Source organism: Balaenoptera musculus, chromosome 18, assembly GCF_009873245.2.
Source record: "Balaenoptera musculus isolate JJ_BM4_2016_0621 chromosome 18, mBalMus1.pri.v3, whole genome shotgun sequence".
NCBI classification, from domain to species: Eukaryota; Metazoa; Chordata; class Mammalia; order Artiodactyla; family Balaenopteridae; genus Balaenoptera; species Balaenoptera musculus.
Window position 1 is genome coordinate 68,883,931 of NC_045802.1, and position 23,778 is coordinate 68,907,708.

General features: G+C 39.2%; 1 long non-coding RNA gene across 1 annotated transcript; it reads left to right on the plus strand.

The window, feature by feature from the left end:
• Window positions 1–953: 953 nt before the first annotated feature.
• Window positions 954–18,355, plus strand: LOC118883946. Its single transcript, XR_005017144.1, has 5 exons — window positions 954–1,167; window positions 2,018–2,053; window positions 2,582–2,633; window positions 17,726–17,778; window positions 18,282–18,355. It is a non-coding gene; the product is annotated as an uncharacterized LOC118883946 (long non-coding RNA).
• The last annotated feature ends 5,423 nt before the right edge of the window (window positions 18,356–23,778 follow it).

A 23,778-nucleotide genomic window follows, 5' to 3' on the forward strand; every position in this document is an offset into this window, starting at 1 on the left:
GGTATGTGTTCTTCCATCCAGCTCTTGGTGATCTAGTTGAATTCTAGACATTGTGCCAAGAAGTGTATTTGAAGCAGATAAGTGCATATAATACAAATGCGTTTTGTTAGACCTGATGGATGCTATTTTTCTTTTAATAGGTTTGTAGCAAACTAACACAATAACACAATGTATTCCTTTTCAAGGTACATTGTTGAAACAGGTCTATTAAGAGCGCGTTGAGCTATTTCTCGCTTCTATTGAACAGTCTGTTGCTCAAACACAACAGCCAACAAACGCCAGCTGCCTCAACAAAAGTAGAAACCTAACCCTTTTATGTAATGTTTTAACAGAAAGGGTAGCTGTTTAATTAAAAACATTGATGATTCAGTGAAACAATGGAAACTCAAGTTCAAGTGGTGCTCTATTGATTTAAGATGATTTTTACTAGCAGTGGGTATAATTCTTTTTTTTTTTTTTTTTTTCCCAGCTCTCTCTTGGGTAAAGGGGTTCCTTCTTGGGGCATTATTTGGGTGAATAGGAAAAGACAGAGATGGCTATTGCCTTAGAAACCTGATTAACGCACGTTGCTTTCAGAGTAAGGTGTTTAATTTATAAGTGCACCCCATATTTTTTTGTCAGTTTATTCGCGGTGGGGAAGCTTTGAAAGTAGCTTCTCTCAGCAGGTTAAAAAGTGAAGTCTGCGTCCTGGCATTTAAATGTCTTTGTTATTGTGTCAAGCAAGTTGTTGAAAACCGCATGCCCGGAATACTAAGGTTGGGCAGCTAGATGAGGCAAGTTGTGTGTGTGTGTGTGTGTGTGTGTGTGTGTGTGTGTGCGCGCGTGTGCGCGCGCGCGCGCACGCGCCCCTGGCCGCAGGGTTGTGTGCGAGGACAATTATTTTCATCAGCTGCTTGCGCGCCCGACTGCTCCTCTTTGCAGAACCGACGGCCTCCGGGGTTTCAACTCTGGAAGCAAGGCAGGAGGAATTCCTGCATTGAGACTCGCTCCTTGGGAGCGTCAAACTCTCTCAGCCCTGGGGAGCGGGCCTCGGTCAAGGGTACTCGGGTCGCCCCCAGGGAGGGGAGCACTCGAGGGCCGCGAGGTTCCGGGTACCGGTCCCCGGCGACGTCCGCGAGGATGGCTCTGCAGCGGCAGCGGCCTCGGGGCCCAGGTGGGCGGAGGCAGGTGCGTCCCTTCGCCCCCGCAGCCGGCGCAGTCCCGGACGCACTCGGTGGCCGTGTTTCGCACTCCTTCCTCCCGGCCGGGCCCTCAGTCCCCGCTTCCCAATTCCCGCCCCTCCCCCCTCCCCCCCCCCCGGGAGTGCGCGGGACTTGAGAGAACGCAGCTCGCGTTCACCTTCCCCCCGCACCACAGCGGCCACGAAGGCCAAAGGTCCGCCAAGCTGGCCGACGGGCGCCTCCAGGGCCTCTGCGTGGACCCTTTCTCCGTAGGGCGCCGTTTCCCGCCCGCCAAGGGAGAAGGGGCTGGGGGCCCGAGGCTGTGGCCTCCCGTATCCTCCACAGCGGTCGGACAAGTCCCCGGGGTAGGGCCGGCGACAGAGCACCTCGGGCACCGTTTGACTCCCCCAGCCGCCCACCAGGCCCGCCCGGCAGCCTCGGAGCCGCTGCCTCCAGGCCGCGAAGGGCCGCGACGGGCCTGGGGCCCATTTCCGCCTGCTCCTGGCGTCCTGCGCGTCCGAGGTCAAAGGGCGCTGGCCCGCCTTCCGGGGTCCGACCTCCCCGGGGCGTGCCGACCCACCGTGGGCCCCCAACGCGGGGACGGCGGCGAGGAGGCCTCGAGGCCCCACGTGGCTGCACGGGCCGCCCGTCATGCCCACCGTCTGGGCCGAAATCCGGTGAGCACGTGGCCAGACAGGGAACCGAGAGGGAAGCGTCCACATCATGGGCGCCGCAGGCCTAGAGTGAATTATTTAAGGTGTTCCTGGTGTTTAAAGAGGTTTTTCAGTTTTTAAAGAATGTTGTAAAAAAATAGCCCTTGTTAACTCCCTCATTATATGCTTTTTTTCCCCCTTCAGCTGAACAAGCCATATTTCCTGAAACGGAGGAGCTATGTAAGTGTTTAAACATGTGTCAAGTGTCTAATAAATAATACAAATTCATAAAGAAGAGGAGGAAATTTAACTGATACTTGAAGTACTTGGCGTAGCTCCCTTTCACTGTTGGGTTATTTTTGGCTGCGGAGTTGTAGAAAGGAAACTACTCTGAGATTATTGGGCACCTCCTGGAGCCCTTTCCCTTTCTTAGCTTACTCACTTTGAGTCTGCACTCAGCCCTGTCTAGAAATGCCTTTGTCCAGCCCACGAAAGAAGTTCAGCTGGTCTGCAGAGTGTGTATAATACAGGGTTAATACTCAACTCAGTATTTGGGAGTCACCTTTCTGTTGTTTCCTCTCAGCCTCCTCATATTCTAAGTTTCTGCTGCTGCTGTGACATTGCTATGGCATCTCCCACCCTCTTTGTTGGAAAGAGGGTTAGTACTGCTTCTGGCAAAAAAGACAGTAGGAGAGATGAGGTCTGGGCTTTAACTTGGGATCTGGGCTAGTAAATCATTTAAGTTTTTGTATTCATTCTCTTACTTAGAAAAGCTGGGAAAAGATGTTACCCTAACACGATCTGAGAACCTCTGAGGAAGGTGAGTCCAAAGTACTATTTGATAGTAAAAAGACATATATTGTTTTGAAATTGGATTACACTCTATTTATTTATTTTTTGGGATTACACTTTAGAGTTACCCCCCCACTCGCATACTTTACTTCCTTGGGTGACATCTTTCATCTTGGTTGTCGTTCTGTGAAAGATTTCTGTGGACATTCTATTTCTAGCTGTAAACATGTGTAAACTGGAACTTCCCTGGTGGTCCAGTGGTTAAGACTCCCTGCTTCCACTGCAGGGGGCACGGGTTTGATCCCTGGTGGGGGAACTAAGACGCCACATGCTGTGCGGCACAACCAAAAAAAAAAAAAAGTGTAAACTATGGGAAAAAGAAGGAATTTTCAGTTATTAAAATACTCAAATGTTTTCGTAAAGTCAGAAGTATCTTAATTTTAAATTTATTTATTTATTTATTTATTTTTGGCTGTGTTGGGTCTTCGTTTCTGTGCGAAGGCTTTCTCTAGTTGCGGCAAGTGGGAGCCACTCTTCATCGCGGTGCACGGGCCTCTCACTGTCGTGGCCTCTCTTGTTGCGGAGCACAGGCTCCAGACGCGCAGGCTCAGTAGTTGTGGCTCACGGGCCTAGTTGCTCCGCGGCATGTGGGATCTTCCCAGACCAGGGCTCGAACCCGTGTCCCCTGCATTGGCAGGCGGATTCTCAACCACTGCACCACCAGGGAAGCCCTTAATTTTAAAATATCATATCATAGTGAGTGTGATTGACAAAAATCAACTGCATTGCAGATTTGAGGAATAGGTTACAAATTTACCTTCCCAGATAGTAGTCCCCTGACATTCTCAATTTGAGGCTGCATGCCTCTCTCTCATACCTTGACCATATTGTTAAAATAATCCTGCTCCTTGCGCTGTATGCATCTGGTAAAATTCCATCCAAATTTTTCTAGGGTGCTCAAGAGATATTGTAGGTATTTTCAGAACAAGTCTGGTAAGCTGCCAGATTTAGTACTTAATAGTATTTTATGTTTTTAATCCATTTTCCAAAGATTTACCTTCTTCTGTGGTTTTTTCATGCCTTTTGGTTGCTAGTTTTGCTGGGTGTTGTCCCTCTTGTCAGGCATCTCTTCTGTGTGCATTGTAGCTGCTTCTTTTGGATACAGCTGGTGATGAATGTACTGGTAATATGGAGATGCCAAAGCTCTGCAATTGTTGATTATCTGTGATATACTCTGTAAGAGAGTTCCAAAATGGTCTACAATGTATTCTGTCAGTGGTTTTAATAGAACAAGGTATTTTCATTTTTATTTATAGCCCTCTGTCTCCTTAGAACCTAGATTTGAACCCACAGTGGTCTGAACTAGGGATAATGCCTAATCTCAGGAACTATGGTACATTCACAATTATGTCTCCTCTAGGCACCAAGACTTTGTTTCAAGATCAAGCTACCTAATCTTCTCTTTGCTTAAGATAATAAGTTTACTCCCAGGAGGCTTCTCAGTCTTTCATGTGAATAGATTTAAGGTGGTTGTTTTCCTGTTCTTTCAAAATTACTCAGATATGTTTGAACCCCAGTGATGGAAACAGCTTAGATTGTATGTTTAGAAATAGTCGGGACTATTCCCCTTCACAGTAAATTCACTTAGAGTCAGATCTATATACACACTATAAATTACCATATTGGCAGACGAAATCTTTGCTGAGCTTAATGAATACATTTTTGATGTTTAAACAAAATTTTTTTTTTAGTTAATTAATTAATTTATTTTTGGCTGTGTTGGGTCTTCGTTTCTGTGCGAGGGCTTTCTCTAGTTGCGGCAAGTGGGGGCCACTCTTCATCGCGGTGCGCGGGCCTCTCACTATCGCGGCCTCTCTTGTTGCGGAGCACAGGCTCCAGACGCACAGGCTCAGTAGTTGTGGCTCACGGGCCTAGTTGCTCCGCGGCATGTGGGATCTTCCCAGACCAGGGCTCGAACCCGTGTCCCCTGCATTGGCAGGCGGATTCTCAACCACTGCGCCACCAGGGAAGCCCCTAAACAATTTTTAATAAGAATGCTAACCATCTGTTGAAAGCCAAACAATAAATTGTGCACAGAATAGTCAGTGCGTAGGTAATTTACTCATTTGCTGTTTGTACTTAAACATTAGCCAATTGTCAACAGATTGATATCTTTCTTGACAAGCTTTTGTTGCTAAACTCAGGGCATTTTGATCTTTTTTTTTTTAATGTGCCACTCCCCATTCCATAAGAGAGCGTGGTGCTTCTTTTTATATATATATATATATTTTTTTTAAATTAATTAATTTATTTTTGGCTGCATTGGGTCTTTGTTGCTGCGCACGGGCTTTCTCTAGTTGAGGCGAGCGGGGCTACTCTTCGTTGTGGTGTGCGGGCTTCTCACTGCGGTGGCTTCTCTTGTTGCAGAGCACGGGCTCTAGGCACGTGAGCTTCAGTAGTTATGGCTCATGGGCTTCAGTAGTTGTGGCTCACGGGTTTTAGAGCACAGGCTCAGTAGTTGTGGCACACGGGCTTAGTTGCTCCGTGGCATGTGGGATCTTCCCGGACCAGGGCTCAAACCTGTGTCCCCTGCATTGGCAGGTGGATTCTTTTTTTTTTTTTTTTAATTTTATTTATTTATTTATTTATTTATTTATTTATTTATTTATTTATTTATTTATTTATTTATTTATTTATTTATTTATTTATTTATTTATTTATGGCTGTGTTGGGTCTTCGTTTGTTTTTTTTTTGTGCGAGGGCTTTCTCCAGTTGCGGTAAGTGGGGGCCACTCTTCATCGCGGTGCGGGGACCGCTCTTCATCGCGGTGCACGGGCCTTTCACTATCGCGGCCCCCCTTGCCGCGGAGCGCAGGCTCCAGACGCGCAGGCTCAGTAGTTGTGGCTCACGGGCCCAGCCGCTCCGTGGCATGTGGGATCTTCCCAGACCAGGGCTCGAACCCGTGTCCCCTGCATTGGCAGGCAGACCCTCAACCACTGCGCCACCAGGGAAGCCCTGGCAGGTGGATTCTTAACCACTGTGCCACCAGGGAAGTCCCATGGTGCTTCTTTATATAGGAAAAGACGTATAGCATTTTGTACAGCATCAGGTAGCTTGTTCTGTATTGGGGAAGTTAAGGCAATTATGTAAAATGACTAAATAATATGAGGTAAGTAATACTAAAGTATGTGATTGAAAGAAGAAGAAATGCCAATAAATTGTTTTAGGGTGTTCAAAGATGAACGAGGTAACATCAGAAACTGTAAAAGATTATATACAAGGAAACAACATTTAAGCTAGTAGCAGACTTCTCAACATTAACAAGAGATATCTGAAGATAAAGGAATAATATTTTGAAAGGGCTGAGAGAAAATAACTATAACTCAGAATGCCATACCCAACTGAACTATTATTTAAAAGTGAGGACTAAATAAAAATTTTTTTAGACAAAAAAGTGTGGGAATTTACCACTCATCTTTGATAATCATAATAAAAGTTATAGGAGGTACAGGAGGAAGAAGTCTGTTAAACCTAGAAGGAAGGAGTAGACAGCAAGAAGAAACAGTACATAAAGAAGAGGATCATCAATATGTGGGAATATTGAAACAAGTATTCATAAAATAATGATGATAATGACTAATTTAGGGTGTTTAAAAATATCATGGGAACACAACTGAGAGAATATGATATAGAAAATAAATATGAGTAGTTCATGATAAAAACTCTCAGTAAACGTAGACGTCATCTTTCTCAACTAGAGAAAAAACATCTACAAAAAAACCACAGCTAACATAATACTCAAAGGAAAAGACTGAATATTTTCCCTGTGAGTTTGGAAACAAGATAAGGATGCCAGCTCTCACCAGTTCTGTTCAGTATTGTACTGGAGCCTAATGTAGTCTTTATCTGAGTCATTGCTTTAAGAAGAAATAGAAGACCTACATGAACATACAACCATTAAACAAATGTAATTATTTATTTTAAAAATTTCCATAGTAAAACACACCAGGCTCATAATGCTTTTAAACCTTTAAGGCTCATAATGATTTTTAACCTTCAAGGAACAGATAACTCCTATTTTATACCCACAGTTTAATAAAATTTAAAAAAAGAAGGCAAGTTTCCCAACTCATTTGATGAGGGTGGTAAAATTTAACAAGGATAGTAAGAGAAAGAAAAATTGTGATCTAGTTTCACTCTATGTTTATAATGCAGAAATCCTAAATAAAACATGAGCAGATCAAATGTGTCATGTATAAAAACCACAGTCTTAATTAAGGAGGATTTATCTCAGGAATTCAAGGATGGTCTTACAAGTAAAAAATTTAATGATATAATCTGGGGCTTCCCTGGTGGTGCAGTGGTTAGGGATCCACCTGCCAATGCAGGGGACATGGGTTCGATCCCTGGTCCAGGAAGATCCCATATGCCGTGGAACAACTAAACCTCTGTGCCACAGCTACTGAACCTGAGCTCTAGAGCCCGCGAGCCACAACTACTGAGCCCGCACGCCTAGAGCCCATGCTCCACGAGAAGCCACTGCAATGAGAAACCCATGCACTGAAGTAAGAGTAGCTTCTGCTCGCCACAACTAGAGAAAGCCTGTGCGCAGCAACAAAGACCCAACGCAGCCAAAAAAATAAATAAAATTAAAAATAAATAAAAAAATAAAAGCTTGGGGGTAATATTATAAAAAATGATATAATCTACCACATTTACAAATTAGAGGAAGAAAATGATATGATCATCTCAAAAGATTCAGAAAAAAGCTTTGATAAAATTTAAAACATACTTGTAAGTTTATCCAAGTAGGAATAATAAAGGAATTCTATTAATGTGATTAAAGAGTATCCCGTAAAACTCAGAGTAAGCATTAGAAAGCGTTCCCCTTTAAGTCAGGAACAAGACAAAGATGCTAATCTCACAACTTCTGTTCTACATTTTACTGAAGAGTCTATCCAGGGCAATAAGAAAAGAAAAGGAATGAAAAACATGAAGACTAAAAAAGAAAATTAAAGTTGTTATCATTCACTATGACTGCCTGTATAAAAAATCTTATACAACCAAGACATTAAAATTAATGAGAATTCAGAAAAATTATAGGTTATAGGGTAAATATAAAAAAGACTGAGAGCATTCCCATATGCCAACAACAAACAAGTTGAAAATGCAATTTAAAAAATACCATATGAAATGACCAAAAACCTAAGGGGCCTTGGAATATGTCTAAGAAAAGATGTTGAGGATCTTTATGGAGAAAATTATAAAAGTGTGTGTATTACAGAGATGTAAAATGCTCATGAATGGGAAGACTCAATTTTGTAAAGATGTAATTTCTTCCTGTGTCAGTTCATGCATTCAGTGCAGTTCTGTTATAAATCCTAATAGTTGTATATGTGTATGTGTGTGTGTAATTTGATAAGTGAATGTTAAAACTCAAATGCAAGAGTAAAATGTCAAGAATTGCCAATATAATTTTGAAAAATAGTGAGAGATTTATCCAGCCAAATATCAAGATATAGTATAAAGTTTTAGTAATCATAGTAGTGTGACATTGGCACAAGGTTATAAGCACAGACCAGTGGAACAGAAGACAGTCATGTGTCTATGATAATTTGGTATATGACAGAGGTGATTATAAATCAATGGGATGGAATATTCAATAAACAGTGCTGAAACAACTGGCCAATCTCATATAAAAATATAAATCTTTATCTCACCTATACACAAACCACATTTCAGTATTAAAGCCTGTATTTGAAAAGCAAAACTTAAAGATATTCTCCTGTATTTTTTCCAAAGATTTTTATGATCTCAAAAGGGACTTTTTATACTAGACACAAAGAAAAGTCAGCCTAAAATAATTACTATTTGTTTGTCATCTAAGAAATCCTTCTTAAACATATTTGGCATGTTTGGCCAAGTATCTGTAAAAAAAAAAAAAAAAAAAAAATACCCCAAATGCAGCAGCTAATAAGACAGAAATTAATTTCTCTTTGATGTAATAGTTCAGAGTAGGTAGATAGGCTTTGCTCCATGAAACTCTCACAGAGACCCAGACTAGTTGGGTAGCTTTGTTATACTCAACATATAGCTTGCAAGGTTACTCTGGATTTTTTAAATAAATAAATAAATAAATTTATTTCTTTATTTATTTATGGCTGCGCTGGGTCTTCGCTGCTGCGCACGGACTTTCTCTAGTTGTGGCGAGCGGGGGCTACTCTTCATTGTGGTGCGCGGGCTTCTCATCGCGGTGGCTTCTCTTGCTGCAGAGCATGGGCTCTAGGCGCATGGGCTTCAGTAGTTGTGGCACGTGGGCTCAGTAGTTGTGGCTCGCGGGCTCCAGAGCACAGGCTCAGTAGTTGTGGCGCACGGGCTTAGTTGCTCCGCAGCGTGTGGGATCTTCCAGGACCAGGGATTGAACCTGTGTTCCCTGCATTGGCAGGCGGATTCTTAAGTTGCTCTGGATTTTAACTTTAACATGACAGTGTGAAGGAAGGTGAAGAGACAGTGATCAAACACACGTCCATTATTTTAAGGCTTATACCCAGAAGCAGCACACATTACTAACAGGTACATTCCAGTGTTGGGAACTTAATCACCAAGCTGCAAGGGAGTCTGGGAAATATAGCTTAGCTGAGTAGACGTATCTAGCTCCCACCATTATTGTGGAAGAGAGAGAGAATGGAATTTGGTGGATAGCTAGCAATCTCTGCAATAGCTATATTAAAATTAGCAATTTCTCAGGGACTTCCCTGGTGGTTAAGAATCCGCCTGCCAAGGCAGGGGACATGGGTTCGAGCCCTGGTCCGGGGAGATCCCACATGCCATGGAGCAACTAAGCCTGTGCACCACAGCTACTGAGCCTGCACTCTAGAGCCCGTGAGCCACAACTACTGAGCCCACATGCCACAAGTACTGAAGCCCGTGCGCCTAGAGCCACTGCGCCGCAATGAAGAGAAGCCACCGTGATGAGAAGCCCACAACACTGTGACAAAGAGTAGCCCCCGCTAACCTCAACTAGAGAAAGCCTGCGAGCAGCAATGAAGACCCAACGCAGCCAAAAATAAATAAATAAGTTAATTAATTAATTAAGGGCTTCCCTGGTGGAGCAGTGAATAAGAATCCATCTGCCAATGCAGGGGACACAGGTTCAGTCCCTCGTCTGGGAAGATCCCACATGCCGCGGAGCAGCTGGGCCCGTGAGCCACAACTACTGAGCCTGCGCGTCTGGAGCCTGTGCTCCGCAACAAGAGAGGCCGCAATAGTGAGAGGCCTGCACACTGCGATGAAGAGTGGCCCCCACTTGCCGCAACTAGAGAAAGCCCTCGCACAGAAGCGAAGACCCAACACAGCCAAATATAAAAATAAATTAAAAAAAAAAAAAATGGAATACTCAAACTAAAGACTGGTAGAAATTATTTTCAAAGCAAATTTGTATCAAGAATATATGTAGACTTCTACAATAAGAAATGAGCAGGCAACCAAATAGAAAAATGATTAAACAGTCATTTCAAAGAATAGGAAACTAGAATGGTTAATGATGTTTATGCTTGGTAGTAATCAGGGAAATGCAAATTAAAACAACAGGGAGATACTAATATTTCATGTCCATCAGATTGGTAAATTAATATATTTGATAGCCCAAGTTATTGGAGAACATATGGGGAAATTAGAACTCTTACTCATTGTTGATGGGAATATAAATTGGAATAACCTCTGAAGTTTTCAAAGACATTTGGAAATACTTAAAATAGCATCAGCTGCTGGTTGCTAGTTGCTTACCACAGTGCCATTATCTGTTTTTCTCTTCTTCCTTAGAAATAGAAACCCTAATTTTTAGCCAGGTCCATGGACTGCATTTCTCATCCTCTCTTGCAGGTAGGTGTGGCCATGTGACTAAGTTCTAGCTAAGTTCTGATACAAAAATGTCTGCTCTAAAGAAATTTTTACATATCTATGCAAGGAGACATATTCAAGGATTTAATTGCATCACTATTTATATCAATAATAGCAAATACAGGAAATAATCTGTCACTCAACAGGAAAATGAGGACATAAATTGTGGTTTATTCATACAGTGGGCCACCATACAGCATTTAAAATGAATGAACTGCATCTATATGATCAACATGGATCTCAGACATACATATGAAAAAAGTAGGTTTCAGAATGATACATGGAGTGTATTATTTATATAAATTTCTAAAACATAAAACAGTAGTGAATATGTAAAAGCAAAAAACAAGCATGAGAAGAATACACACTAACTTTAAGATAGTGGTTATCAGACTTATGGTTACCAGGGGGGATTGGGATTGACATATATACACTACTATATATAAAATAGATAACTAATAAGGACCTACTGTATAACACGGAACTCTTCTCAATATTCTGAAATGACCTATATGGGGGAAGAATTTTAAAAAGAGTGGATATATGTATATGTATAACTGATTCACTTTGCTGTACAGCAGAAACTAACACAACATCTTAAATCAACTATACTCCAAATTAAAAAAAAAAAGATAGTGGTTATCTCTCTGGAGGTAAAGAGGGCACAGGTAAGGTAAGACTTCAGTTGTGGAGACTTCCCTGGCGGTCCAGGGAAGAGTGGTTAAGACTCTGTGCTTCCAATGCAGGGGGCGTGGGTTTGATCCCTGGTCGGGGATCCTGCATGTGACGTGACCAAAAAATCTGTAACATTCTTTCCTTTTTTAAAAAAAGTTGATATGAATCAAATATGGCAAAATAATAATATCTTTAGGTATCATTTAATTTTCTGATATTTTCTATATGTTTGAAATAACTTACAATTAAAAGATTTTACAATATTAGAGAAATACAATAATTGTAAACTGTTATGATCTTGAAATGCATTTCATAGGAAGATTCAAAAATCACAAACATAGAAAACAAACTTATGGTTACCAAAGGGGAAAGGGAAGGGGGAGGAATAAATTAGGAATTTGGGATTAACAGATACACATGACTATATATAAAATAGATAAACAAGGACATACTGTATAGCACAGGGGACTATATTCAATATTTTGTAATAACCTATAAGGTTATAAATTATATATATATCTCTGAATCACTTTGCTATACAGCTGAAACTAATGCAGCATCGTAAATCAACTACACTTCAATAAAAAAAAGAGTGCTTAACAGCTAATTTAGGGTGAAAAAGTAGAAGAGTGCAAGATAAAGTTGATGAGACAGAAGATGAAAGAATGATCACTAATTGAAATAGAATTCAGAAGGAGCTGTGGGTTTTGGAGGAGAAGATGATGCATTCAGCTTAGGGCTATTAAAATTCATATTTTAGTTCTTTGGGAATATCCTAGTGGAGATATCAAGAAGGCAACTGGAAGTACACATCTGCTAAGGAGGCAGGTCACAGACTTCAAAGTCACTTTATGGCCATTGACATCACAGGAGTGGATGAGATGCTTGCTGCAGCTTCTTGTGTTAGGGATCATGCCCTCTTTTTCTGGTCTCAGTGCCCGGTGGCCAACATTCAGTAGACTCTAAGTAGTAAAAATAGGCCCAAATGCAAAGGCTAACATAGGCTCACTCCCAAGAACAACAAAAAGAGTTTTTTTAAATTTTATTTATACATAGGTATATAACTTTATCATCAAAACAATTTTTAAAATCCCACAACTATATAAACATTCTTTGGAAAACTTAAACTTGAAAGCAACATAGTATAAAAAGTAAACACAATATTTTCCTGTCTCCAACAATGTTTAAATTGTAAACAAACTTAAAATAGTTTTTGTGCAAGATTACCTAAGTTATGCAGCTTCCATTTTTTAAGATGCTTACATTTCCATCCTAATTAGTAGTAACTCAGTTACATGTTGTTGCTTCATTGTGATCCAGAAATGGTTCTTAATTCATTTTCATTAAGAGAAAGGATGTCTTAAACAACAAGGTCCTAATGTATAGCACAGGGAACTATATTCAATATCCTGTGATAAACGTAATGGAAAATAATGTAAAAAAAAAGAATGTAAAAAATAATTTAAAAAATAAGAAGAAAGCTCAAAAATTAAAAAAAAAGAGAAAGAATATTTTGCTATAAATATAGGGATAGATTTCTCAAAAATAAAATTCAAGAGAATACACTTGGGATAAAAAACGTATTCATGTGATACTTTGTAATTCTCTCAGCAAATTTATGGATTTTTAAATTCTTTTATTTTAATGAATTTAAGTAAAGCAGTAAAGCATTGCTAAAAATTGTGTTAGATTACTTGGAATTTTCTTTTGCCATCTTCTGTGTATTTCTCACACTGGAATTTTCTTCCATTTGAAGTATCTGTGCAGAAATAAGAAAGGTAAACAAGTCAACCACTACACTTGGCCCTTGAGATTAGGAGACAGTCTTAATGGATTATTGATATACTAAAACAGGCCATGCTGAAATCTTTTGAATATGGAAACATATATGAGGAAAACTTTAAACATTAAGTAAAAATAAATTCAAATAATAAAGACTTAAGCAGGACAATAAATACCATAAGCAATGTAAAAAGACAAAAGATCAAGTGGGAAAAATATTTGTAATTCATATTACAAAGAAGTAAGATCCATAAAATATAAAGAGTTTTTAGAAAAACATCTAAAAAAGTAACAACCCAGGAGAAAAATGTAGAAAATATTTTATTATTTTCATTAAAAAAATTTTTATCGAAGTGTAGTTGATTTACAATGTTGTTTTAATTTCTGCTGTACAGCAAAGTGACTCAGTTATACATATATATATACATTCATTTTTATATTCTTTTCCATTATGGTTCATCCCAGGACATTGGATGTAGTTCCCTGTGCTATACAGTAGGACCTTGTTGTCCATCCATTCTATATGTAATAGTTTGTATCTGCTAACCCCAAACTCCCAGTCTATCCCTCCTTTCCGCCCCTTGGCAACCACAAGTCTGTTCTCTATGTCTGTGCGTCTGTTTCTGCTTCGTTGATAGGTAGAAAATATTTTAACAGATAGTTTCAGCAAAAGAAATCTTTTAAGTCAGCTTCACTGGAGAATTAAAACTACTGAGATAAATCATTTCTCACCTATTATATGGGCAAAAATTCAAAAGTTTGATACAATATTTTGTTGGAGAGATAGTGGAAAAATAGGCACATTGCTGGTAGAAGTACAAAAATGTACGAACTTTATGGAGAGGATTTGGTAATATATAGAAAATTTACATTGTATCTACCTTTTGTATTAGTTTCTGATTGCTACTATAACAAAATACAATATGTAACAAAATACCACAAACTTCATGGCTTAAAATAACCCAGATTTATTATTTTACAATTCTGGAGGTTATAAATGTAAAATGGGTCCATAGGGCTACCGTTCTTTCTGGAGTCTCTAGGGGAGTATTTGTTTCCCTGTCCTTTTCTAGTCTCTGGAGGCCATCTACATTTCTGGGTTCATGGTCCCTTCTTCCATCTTCAAAGGCAGTAGTGTAGCAGCTTCTCTCCTCTCTGACCCGGCTCCCTCTTATGAGGACCCCTGTGATTACATCCACTCACCCATAATTCGGGGTGAAAGTAAGGAGGTCCTTAACTTAGTCATATTTATAGAGTTCCTTTTGAATGTAAGGTAGCAGTTTCCTGGGGTTAGGATGTCCACATCTTTGGGGGGCCCCTATTCTGTCTACCACACCCTTTGACCTAGCATTTCCACTTCTAGGAATCTATCCTACAGATAACATCTGCGTGTATTAGGATATCATTGCTCATAACAAATAGCCAAAGATTGGAAACAATGCAAGTGTCTGGTAATAAGGGACTGGTTAAATAGACAATGGGGTATCTACAAAATACAATATAATGCAGCTGTAAAAGAGAATGAGAAAGATCTCATTGTACTGGTATGTATAGAGATCTCTAGGATATATTGAAAAGTGAAAAAAGAAAGGAGCTGAAAAGTTTATATATTATTCTACCTTTTTTATAAGGGAGAAAATACATTTTGCTTATGTCACATAAATAAATACTGGATTGAAGCATAGAAAATGAGTATGAGGGGGACTGGAGAAGTAGCTGAGACTTCTCAGTGAATTGTTTTGTATTATTTTGGTTTTTGAATCAGGAAAATATGTAGTAAAAATAAGACCTCATGAACTAGACAGCTTTTTTTTCTAGACAGATTTTTATAAGGCTTAACTTTTAAGGAGGCTGTGAGCCACTGGCCTGCCACCAAAGTGCCTGAAGTTTCTAATTTGAGTCCTTGACCTCAACTAAGGGGTTATGTTCAGTGGTTCCTAGTTAAAATGTAAATGTGTAAACTGCTAATGCAGATAATTATCCATTTATAATTTAATATACTTTAGAATCTAAAGTTTTGTTCATTAGTTTCATGGAATACTCAGGAAAGTTCTGTTGGAAGCTGGGGGGTTGGGCAATGTCACAATCATGGGCCACAATATGTTCTAGGAGTGGGTCCTTGGGCAACTAAGGAGCCACATGAAAGCACTTGACTGCTTGGGGCTTGGTATTAGGGTGAAAGATCTCAAATGCGAGCTTTATCTAAGAGATAGTTTTACCTATGCGTTAGTTTTTGGTTTAGCCCTGTCTGGAAAACCATGCTTTTATCTCTTGTTTTCCCCTAATCTTTTAAAAAATTTTTTATTTTATCGAAGTGTAGTTGATTTACAATGTTGTGTTAATTTCTGTTGTACAGCAGAGTGATTCAGTTACACATATATATATATTCTTTTTCATATTCCTTTCCATTGTGGTTTATTACAGGATATTGAATATAGTTCCCTGTGCTATACAGTAGGACCTTGTTGTTTATCCATTCTATATATGATAGTTTACATCTGCTAATCCCAAACTCCCAATCCATCCCTCCTCCAACCTCCCTCCCCCTTGGCAACCACAAGTCTGTTCTCTATGTCGGTGAGTCTATTTCGTAGATAAATTCATTTGTGTTGTATCTTAGATTCCACATATAAGTGATATCATATGGTATTTGTCTTTCTCTTTCTGATTTACTTCACTTAGTGTGATAATCTCTGGGTCCATCCCTGTTGATGCAAATGGCATTATTTCATTCTTTTTTATGGCTGAGTAGTATTCCATTGTTTATATGTACCACATCTTTTTTTCTTTTTTTTAACATCTTTATTGGAGTATAATTGCTTTACAATGGTGTGTTAGTTTCTGCTTTATAACAAAGTGAATCAGCTATACATATACATATATCCCCACATCTCCTCCCTCTTGTGTCTCCCTCCCACCCTCCCTGTCCCACCCCTCGAGGTGCTCACAAAGCACCGAGCTGATCTCCCTGTGCCATGCGGCTGCTTCCCACTAGCTATCTATTTTACATTTGGTAGTATATATAAGTCCATGCCACTCTCTCACTTCGTCCCAGCTTACCCTTTCTCCTCCCTGTGTCCTCAAGTCCATTCTCTATGTCTGTGTCTTTATTCCTGTCTTGCCCCTAGGCTCTTCATAACCATTTTGTTTTTTTTTTAGATTCCATATATATGTGTTAGCATACGGTATTTTTTCTCTTTCTGACTTATTTCACTCTGTATGACAGACTCTAAGTCCATCCACCTCACTACAAATAACTCAATTTCGTTTCTTTTTATGGCTGAGTAATATTCCATTGTATATATGTGCTACATCTTCTTTATCCATTCATCTGTTGATGGACACTTAGGTTGCTTCCATGTCCTGGCTATTGTAAATAGAGCTGCAGTGACCATTGTGGTACATGTGTACTACATCTTCTTTATCCTTTCATCTGTTGATGGACATTTAGGTTGTTTCCTTGTCTTGGCTACTGTGAATAGTGCTGCTGTGAACATAGGGGTGTGTGTATCTTTTTGAATTATAGTTTTGTCTGGGTATATGCCCAGGAGTGGGATTACTGAATCATATGGTAATTCTGTTTTTAGTTTTCTGGGGAACCTTTATACTGTTTTCCATAGTGGCTGTACTAATTTACATTCCCACCAACAGTGTAGGAGGGTTCCCTTTTCTCCACACCCTCTCCAGCATTTGTTATTTGTAGACTGTTTAGTGATGGCCATTCTGACCAGTGTGAGGTGGTACCTCATTGTAGTTTTGATTTGCATTTCTCTGATAATTAGCAACACTGAGCATTTTTTTATGTGCCTATTGGCCATCTGTATGTCTTCTTTGGAGAAGTATCTATTTAGGTCTTCTGCCCATATTTTGATTGGGTTGTTTGTTTTTCCCCAATCTTTTATTTTGAAAAATTTCAAACATATTTGGCTGTGCTGTGTGACATCATGAAATTTCACTCCTAAAGTGTCAGCATGAACCTGCTAAGAATGAGGATATTCTCCAGTATAAATATATTACCATTATTACAACTTAGGTACCATCTGATATTCAGTTAATATTCAGATTTCTCTAATTGTTTCAACAAATGTCTTTTATAGCTTTAAAAAAAGATATAGTGAAAGATTCCACATTGTTATGTCTCTTTAGTTATTTTTTTTTTAAATATAGAGTAGTCCCTCACTTTTAATTTTCTTTTTTATTATATTAAGTTTTTAAACAGTCCAGGCTACTTTTCTTTTTTTTTTTTTTTTTTTAATTTATTTATTTTTGGCTGCGTTGGGTCTTCATTGCTGTGTGCGGGCTCCTCATTGTGGTGGCTTCTCTTGTTGCGGAGCACGGGCTTCAGTAGTTGTGGCACATGAGCTCAGGTGGCTCACGGGCTCTAGAGCGCAGGCTCAGTAGTTGTGGCGTGTGGGCTTAGTTGCTCCGCGGCATGTGGGATCTTCCCGGACCAGGGCTCGAACCCGTGTCCCCTGCATTGGCAGGCGGATTCTTAACCACTGCGCCACCAGGGAAGCCCATAGGCTACTTTTCTTATAGTATGTCTCACATTCTGTGTTTATCTGATTGTTTCCTCACGGTGTCACTTAACCTGTTCTATCCCTTTTCTTTTCTATAAACTTGATGTTAAGTCTAGAGGCTTGATTAGATTTAGGTTAAATATATAATGTCAGCTTGTCCCATTATTAGTGATGCGACATTTGGTCACTTGGTTAAGGTGGTGATTGCCAGTTCTCTCTATCATTTTCTCCGTTGTTGTTACAGGTAATCTGTGGAGTGATGCTTCAGCACTGTGCAAATATCCCTTCACGCACTGAGTAAGCATGCACTTAACTGCCTTATCTGGCTTGCCCTGATGTGGAGTTGATTCACATTCATAGGCTCAAGATCAGAAGACACCTCCATCTAGATCAGTGGTTCTCAACTGATCTAGAGTTGATTTTGCCCTCAGGGGATGTTTGTCAGTGTCTGGAGATATTTTTGGTTGTCATAATTGGGAGGGGTACGTGCTACTGGCACCGAGTGGGTAGAGGCCAAGGATGCTGCTGTGCACCCTACAATGCACAGGAAGCCCCCACAAAGAGGTTCTGGTCCAGAATGTGAATAATTTCACTGTTCAGAAACTTTGATTTAGATGAGTAATTAAGCTTCTCTCTCATACACAGTTCATTGACCTTTTTGGAGATGCTAGTAAAGTTTTAGAGCCTATCTTCAGCAATGGTAGAAACCAAGCAGATGTTAGATTCCATCAGAATTTTCCCATGTTTCAAGCCAGGCAGATTTTTCTACCCACCTGTTCTGTCTTTCCATTTCTTTTTAGGTGTCTTCTCCAGAAGGATTTAAATTGTTTCCCTCTACTCTCAAGAAACTAATAAAATAAGGATGAGAAAACCCCTAGAATTAATACATTGAAGCATTTTTGTCTGCTTTTGTGTTTCCTAGAAGATTTTGGAATGTCATCGTAAAAGCCCCAGGGCCAGAGAAGAGAAAATGGAGAAAGAGAAATATCAAGTTAAGAATTCACTGTTACAGAAATGGCCCAGAGAGAGTAGCCAGAGTTCAAGAAGGGGCAGGGGAGTGCAGAGGGCATTTCCACTCTCACACCTGTAAGTTATTAATGACCTTTGAAGTGATTGTTGATGGAAGCACTTGTACATTTGAGCTGCTTCATGTGTATACTTAGTGTATTCAGAGAACTGCCTAGCTTCTGGAGCCCTGAAATATCTTCAAGGTACATCAGAGATCAAACGGCAAAATCCATGACTTGGGAATATCATGTAGCCATGTGACATGTGGAAGGATCCAGAGTATGAGAACTGATGCCTAAATAACTACACTGTATATTTTTAACTCAGAGATTTAATATTGCTTTTATAACTTTTAAAATAGCAATCTCAGAAAACAATGTTCCACAGTTTCAAGATAAGGTAATAAGAGGTAAAGTTTTTACACATTTATTTTAGGTTCCTATTCTTAAAAGATTAGAACATAATTACCTTATTTTCATTCAAATTGTCATTTGGTAGTTTATACAGCATTTGGTTTAGGTTTTGAACTCCTGGGCCAAGGACATTGCCCTTCCCTGTTGAGAACTGAATCAACAGTTTTGTTTGTACTTAACTAATACGGAATTACTTCAAGTCCAACTTTCCTCTCCTGTACTCTGAAGCTAGTACATGAATGCTTTCAGCAGCTGTAGTTACATTTTTGGAGGAAGCAGCAAAATACATAGGTCTTTGCTCTTATTTTTAATTTTTTTCCTATCAGTATTTCTTAAAATTATTTTTCATGCTTATTCATTAACATATCTTTCTAAGTGGAATAACATAGCAGCTGTTGGCTTGACATGGTATTAAGAAACAATTATAAAGAATTCAATGGAGGACTTCCCTGGTGGCGCAGTGGTTAAGAATCCGCCTGCCAGTGCAGGGGACATGGGTTCGATCCCTGGTCCGGGAAGATCCCACAGGCCGCGGAACAGCTTATCCCATGCGCCACAACTACCGAAGCCCACGCGCCTAGAGCCCGTGCTCTGCAACAAGAGAAGCCACCACAATGAGAAGCCCGTGCACTGCAACAAAGAGTAGCCCCCGCTCACCGCAACTAGGGGAAGCCTGCGTGCAACAACGAAGACCCAATGCAGCCAAAAATAAATTTATTTATTTATTTTAAAACAAATTCAGTGGAAAATTATAGAACATGATTTATTTCCAAAGTATAATTTTTACTCCTTATTAGTAAGCAAACTGTTTTAGGTAGATAGCTTGATTAGAAATTAGGAATTGTAACTTAAGTATTTAATTCTATCAATCATTATTTACATTTTTCCTATACTTGCTCAATTTCTACAAAATATGAAAACTTGAAGAAAAAGATGTGACACTATATATCATTATTCTTTTACTCATAAATGAGAAGAGGATATAAGAAAGGGGGTGGTAGGAAGATGGTGAGAGTAATTTCTTTTTTTTTAATAAATTTATTTATTTATTTATTTTTGGCTGCGTTGGGTCTTCGTTGCTGTGCTCAGGCTTTCTCTAGTTGTGGTGAGCGGGGGCTACTCTTCGCTGTGGTACACTGGCTTCTCATTGTCGTGGTTTCTCTTGTTGCGGACCATGGGCTCTAGGCACGCAGGCTTCAGTAGTTGTGGCACGTGGGCTCAGTAGTTGTGGCTTGCGGGCTGTAGAGCTCAGGCTCAGTAGTTGTGGCGCATGGGCTTAGTTGCTCCACTGTACGTGGGATCTTCCCAGGCCAGGGCTCAAACCCGTGTCCCTTGCATTGGCAGGCAGATTCTTAACCACTGCGCCACCAGGGAAGCCCGAGAGTAATTATTTAATATAAGGAATCTTATTTATTGTCACTGTCAGTAATGTTTCTTTATGAAATTTTCATTATTCTTTATGAAAGAGATTGACTTAGAGCAACACCAAAAGCTAACAAAGATAGTACAAGAAAAGAAACTTATAGGGGACTTCCCTGGCGGTCCAGTGGTTAAGACTCCACTGCAGAGGGTGCAGGTTCAGTCCCTGATCGGGGAACTAAGATCCTGCATGCTGTGTGGTGTGGCCAAAAAAAAAAAGAAACTTATAGGTACATCTCATTTATAAATCCTAGGTAAGATCTTAGCAAATTGAATCCACTGTTGAATAAAAATGATAAATACATCATGACCAAATTGGATTCATCCCAGAAATGCAAGTTAGTTTAACATTCAAGAATCCATTTTATTACAATTAATATATATAATTTATTAGATTAAGAGAATAAAGAATGAAAACCATATGATCATCTTAAATGCAGAAAAAGAAAAAGCGAACACTCTTAACAAGCTAGGAACATAAAGTAACCCCCATAACCAGATAAAGCCCATCTCCAAAAAACAACAGCAAATATACTTGATTGTGAAATGTTAACATTTCTTTTGTTGAATAAGACGGAGATGCCCCAAATCATCATTTCCATTCAGATTTTGTATTGAGGGTTATTCTCAAGTAATGTGAGAAGAAAAAGAAGGTGTAATATTTACAAAGAAGAAACCAACATTTTTATAAATGATCTGATTGTCAATATAGAAAAGCTAAATAATCAACAGATGAATTATTAGCATAAATAAGAATGTTTAGCAAGGTCACTGGATACAAAAGCACTATTAAAAACTCAATTACAGTTAAACACTAGGAAAAAATCTATTAGAAATATGATTTTTTAAAAACTCCATTTATTATAACACCCAAAGTTATGAACTACCTTAGAAAAATGAAAAGAGTTTATTCAAGAGATCTAAAATGTAGAGCTATTTTATGTGGGTAGGCAAGACTCAATATTGTAAGAATGCTAATTCTGCCGAAAGAGTCATTGAAATTCCAGTTCCCCAACAGATTTTTTTCTTTGAATTTGAGATGCTGAATCTATAACTGATACGAAGGAGCAAAGATCCAAGAGTACCAAGACATTCCTAAAGAAAAATAGTAAGGTTGCTACCAGATCTTAAAATTTACTCTGTAGGTATAGTAGTTGAGACAGTGTCGAACTGACATGGGAATAGAGAAATAGACCAGTGGAACAGAATAGAGAATCCAGAATCAGACCCCACAGATATATAGACAGTAAGGGTACTGCAAAGCAGTGGGCAGAAAAGATGGTTATTTAAAAAAATGGTCCAAGAACAATCCAATTGGAACAGCAATATTATTTAAGAATGACAAAAACATAGAAGCAGCACCAGGTTCATCAATAGTAAGCTGGTTAAAGAAATTATGGTATAGTCATACATTGATCTATTTTATAGCAATGAAAATTAATGAATCTTAGCTGTACTCATTAGTAAGAATGAATCTCAAAAATTTAATATTGAGTGAAAAAAGCAAGTCACAGAAAACTAAATATTATCCATTTAGTCTCAGTCCATTCAGGCTGCTGTAACAAAATACCTTAGACTAGGTGGCTTGTAAACAGCAGAAATTTACTCCTCACAGTTCTGGAGACTGGAAGTCCAAGGTTAGGGTACCAGCATGGTTGGGTAAGAGCCGGCTTCTGGTTGTAGACTTAATATCCTCACATGGTAGAAGGGCTTAGGGAGCTCTGGGGATCTCTTTTAAAACATCAGTAATCCTATTCATGAGGGTTCTACACTCATGACCTAATCACCTTCCAGAAGCCCCACCTCCTAATGCCATCACCTCAGGGGCTAGGTTTCAACATAGGAATTTTGGGAGGGGACACAAAATTCAGACCATAGTATGTTGCATTTGCTTAAAATGTAAAAGAGGCATATTTAAATTATACACTGTAAAGCTTTACGTACATTTGTGGTAAAACATGAGGAAAAGAACAATTATCACAAAATTCAGGATAGTGATTACCTGGAGTGGAATGATGGAGGTGTGATTGGGAAAAGGCACACTGTAGGTGAGGGAGCTCCTAAAATGTTGACAGTGTTCTGTTTTATAAGCTATGTCCTAGTCGCACAGGTGTTTGTGTTATTATTTTTCAAACCGGGTTTTCATAATAATACTCTTCTATTTGTGTGCTATTTTTTACATTAAAATGATTATAAAGAAAGATCTGTTAAAAATCAGATCTATGACTCTTGATCCCTTTACCTTTAACAGGGATGCAAATGAGTTCTGTTGTTGGAGACTTAAAAGAGAGAGCAATTTTTTAAAAAATAAAAAGCTTTTTATTTGGAAATACTTTCAAACTTACAGAAAAGTTACAAGAATCGTACAAAAAAACACCTGTTTACCTTTTATCCAGATTCACCTACTGTTAACATTTTACATTACTTGATTTTTTGTTAAGGAGAGATTTATTATTCCTCTCTATTTTTTTCCAAATTAATTAAGAATAAGGTGCAGACATCATGCCCCTTTGTCTCCAGATGCTTCATTGTATATTTCCTGAAGAAAAGGACATTCTGTTACATAACCGCAGTACAGTTATTAACTTCAGGACATTTTTAACATTGAAACAGCACTTTAAAATAATCTACCATCTGCTATACAATTTGTCAATTGACTTAATAATGTCCTTTATAGCATTTGTTTTTTCCTCCACTAGAGGTTGCAGTATACGTATTGCATTTGATTGTTTCTTTAGTCTCTTTCATCTGAACAGTTCCTGAGCCTTTCTTTGTCTTTTTTTTTTTTTTTTTTTAACGGCTCTGATGTCCTGCTAGCCATCTTTTTTTTTTTTTTTTTTTTAATTTATTTTATTTATGGCTGTGTTGGGTCTTCGTTTCTGTGCGAGGGCTTTCTCCAGTTGTGGCAAGCGGGGGCCACTCTTCATCGCGGTGCGCGGGCCTCTCACTATCGCGGCCTCTCTTGTTGCGGAGCACAGGCTCCAGACGCGCAGGCTCAGCAATTGTGGCTCACGGGCCCAGCCGCTCCGCGGCATGTGGGATCTTCCCAGACCAGGGCTCGAACCCGTGTCGAACCCGTGTCCCCTGCATTGGCAGGCGGATTATCAACCACTGCGCCACCAGGGAAGCCCTCTTTGTCTTTTATAACAATGATAGTTTTGAAGAATACTGTAACAATTTTTTATTTTATTTTAAGAGAACAGTTCTCATTTTGAGATTGTTTACTGTTTTCTCGTGATTATATTGTTTATGATCCCTAGTCAAAATGCTACACAAATGATGTATTTTTCTCAGAGTTATCACATCTTGAGGTGCGTATCTATCTGGCTCTCATTGGTTACATTAATTTTGATAATTTGTCGAAGGTGTTGCAGTTTCTCCACTATAAGGGAGAGGAATTTTTTTTAAGGATTTCTTTGGAGAGAGCTCTTGGTGAGTGTTGAACCCTGCTCCGTTC